Here is a 3,464-nt window from a genome sequence, read left to right as displayed (position 1 = left end):
CATCTAATTGTCCAATGCTCCTGGATCAGAGTCACTCATTCTATCATTCTCAACCAACCTTTTTTCCAAGATTTATTTCAGATTTACCACTTACTTATTACATGTGTACATTGAGTATTCTAGCTGTACTTGCCCCTTGTTCCATTTTTCATTCATTCTATGTCTTTACTATTATTCCTTTCTGGTTTCAACTTCGTGATAGTCATTCTGTTAAACTGTCTGTTAATACTTTGAAAGGTTTATATACATTCCATAGAGTTTCAATCCTGCATATACTTGAACTGATGTCAGCATATACTTCCATAATTCATGCTTGATGTCAGCATATACTTCCATAATTCATGCATCTGTAATAACAATTTGCAAGACTGGGGACGTGAAGCACCTAAACATCATTTTATTCTCATCTTTTTGGAAGATTAATCTTTAGTCAACAAGAAAGTTTAAAAATCGCTTAGAATTTATAGCTAACTACCAGTTTTTATAAATGGCTTTGTACAATGGTGTGTGATTATTTTATTTTACATGGGATGATATTTTCTACTACCTATAAGTTTTGGAAAAAGAAGAAAACTAAAATTTACTACTTAGAGGAATATGATAGAAATAGAAGATAGATTTTATGTTTGTCACATCTCTGATCAGTACCCATATTCATGATTTAAAGTCATATTTCTTACTATGTTAGACATATAGGGAAAATATATGATAAGGCAACACATGATAAGGCAACTATTAGTGACTTTTTAAAATGTACCTTCTTATGTGATGAAATTTACTTTATTAGCTAATATTTGGGTTAGAATTATGGGAGGTTGATATATTTAACACATTTCTGGAAGGCACCTACTGAACAACGCAAATGGTAGGAGATACTATTTCTACACTTTATTGAATGGTTGAACTTATTTGGCATTAGTGTTGGGTAAATAAATCAACTCTATTGTAGCTTGATTCCTGCACTTGAGAAACTTTTAATGTCACTATCATCTACTTGTCAAGTGTTATTTTGTTGAATATGATTCTAAAAAGTTTATCTGAAAAGGAATATACTTTCAGGAGATTAAATGTAGGTTATCATTGGTTTGAAAATGACATTTTTATACTACAGAACCAAGTTTTACTGAAGTACTAGTGTTTTGAAGCACTAAGAGTCTTCTCAATTAATGTTTTTCTAAATTATATTTCACCTCTAAATCAAGTTTTCCTAGTCTTGGTAGACCAATTATGGATCTATGATTCCAGAAATTATTTTTTTGGCTGCACTGAAATCTTTCATTAATCATTAGGAGAGGGGTATTAAAATTAATCTTTTGACATTTGTGATTATGTTTACTCATATGGGCTTGTCATCTGTAAATTGAAAGTTTGAACTACAGTACATTCTCTCATATATTGTGGTTTCCTCTTTCATTTTAAGTTGCCTTACATTTCACAATTGCTTACTGCTAATTAGTAAAGGAATTGGGACCCTGAAATACTATAGGAAATAAGAAATTGAGATGGGTCTTCAATTACTTTCTGTTAGCATGTTGCATGGGCCAAGGTGAGAAGACTTGCCATTGTTATCTGATGATGCAGATAACTGGGACCTGGTATCCTCTGACCCGTGGGTACTACAGAAGAATAATAGCTTTTAGGCATCATATGAAGAAAATCACTTTGGGACCAGCGAGTTAGTACAATAAACACAGCAGCAGTGTAAAATCTCTTCTAGATTAGAGGAAAACAATACTTTTTTTTTTTTTTAACTATGTGAATTCAGAAGACCAAGAACACTTAGATGGTATCACAAGTTTATAGCAAAGACATTGCATTGATACTTTTTATATTCAAATATATATTCTAAACCTAATTATTTATGTTCCAATCTATTTATGGGAATAAATTTCAATTTATTTGTCAAATTATGAATTAATTCTAGTAAGATTCACTGTGTGAAATTTAAGATCAGCACATATAAATATAAAATATATAAGTATATATAATATAAGAAATTGTTATGCATTGTTCTGTTTTGGTTAGGGTATCAAAGGCAACTCTGTTTTAAAGTATTATTCCATTATCTCTACCTCAGTTTTTGGTAGAGTTAGACCTAAAGCTTTACCATTTGTAAATTTAAAGCCTGGAGGCAAGAGGAAACACTTTGATTAAAACATTACCAATTTAAGGCCTAATATCGATGAAAAATATATAGACTTCTTCAGGAGCTATGGACATATTTGGTGATAGAAAGTCAGTAGTGTAAGTTCCTGCCTGGTTGTATGGTAGACAGGCCAGGATATTAAGTAAACATGCATATAAACAACTTTTTCACCTTTTTGGCTTTAGCTACTTTTGAAATAATAGGTATAATAAACAATTATATATATATATTTGTTGTTGTTGTTTTTGGGTCCAGTCGTGGGGTCTGAACTCTGGGCCTGGGCCCTGTCCCTCAGCTCTTCAGCTCAAGGCCAGCGCTCTACCACTTGAGTCACAGCAACACTTCCGGCTTTTTTCTTTTTGTTTATGTGGTGCTGAGGAATCAAACCCAGGGCTTCAGTCATGCAAGGCATGCGCTCTACCACTGAGCCAACGTCCCAGCCCAAACAATTACATTTTGATAAAATACCTTCTATTCTGAACAATTCGGTCTGAAGTGTTCATCTCTCTATGAACCCTTGTAACTAAGATTAGTTTTGTTCCAGTAAGAATCTATGCTGTCAGTGTAAGATATTCTGGTTGGTCTGTTCCTACATGGAAGAAGGGTAAAGGGTCAGGAAGACATTTGTGCCACTGAGACCTCATTTAGGAGATTTTAAGCTGCAGAAGTTTAGAAATAGCTCTTAAGAAAGGCTTACTTTGAATCCATTAGCTCCACAAAGCTAACTCAGTTGATAAATAAGTACTTGAAAAGCCACCACCTTTGGACTTAGCTGTAAAGGTTTCAAAGTATGATCAAATTTAAAATGAAAACGACAATATAGTTATTGACAAAAAATTGCAAATGTGAACAATCGACCATACAATATAAGTTTTTTCCACTATGCACAGAATTTTAGAGAAATAAGATCAATAACATTTTTAGGAACAATAAGGGTTCCTTGTTACAAATAGGCAACCATGGATATATGCCTGTATAAATATTGTATCATTATGTACTTAAATTTAGAGGATACTACATGCTTCAGCAGCAAGTCTACCCAAATTACAACAATACAGAGATTAAAATGGTACTTGCACAAGGATGGTATGAAAATTTGTGAAGTATTCCATATTTTTCATTCTTCAAATGCAAGAAATGAAAAACAGTTATTAAAAAGTTGATTACAAAAATACAAGTGTAACAATACATGTAATTCATAGAATTAAAGGTTAGTTTGACATCAGTATATTAAATCTTCACCTTAGAAAGGCCCTTACATAGCATAAACTTTATAAAACTTGAAATTAGATAACATTGTCATTTTGTCCCAAAGAAA

The 3,464-nt window shown here is 32.3% G+C and overlaps 1 pseudogene; it reads left to right on the top strand.

The window, feature by feature from the left end:
* The first annotated feature begins 3,164 nt into the window (after nucleotides 1-3,164).
* On the top strand, nucleotides 3,165-3,264 carry LOC122095517 (annotated as a pseudogene).
* Nucleotides 3,265-3,464: the final 200 nt, after the last annotated feature.

The sequence above is a fragment of the Dipodomys spectabilis genome, unplaced genomic scaffold (assembly GCF_019054845.1).
Source record: "Dipodomys spectabilis isolate Male_0828 unplaced genomic scaffold, ASM1905484v1 ptg000355l, whole genome shotgun sequence".
In the NCBI taxonomy this organism is placed as follows: domain Eukaryota; kingdom Metazoa; phylum Chordata; class Mammalia; order Rodentia; family Heteromyidae; genus Dipodomys; species Dipodomys spectabilis.
Note: the sequence above shows the minus strand (reverse complement) of the source record. Positions and strands in the feature narration are given on the sequence as shown.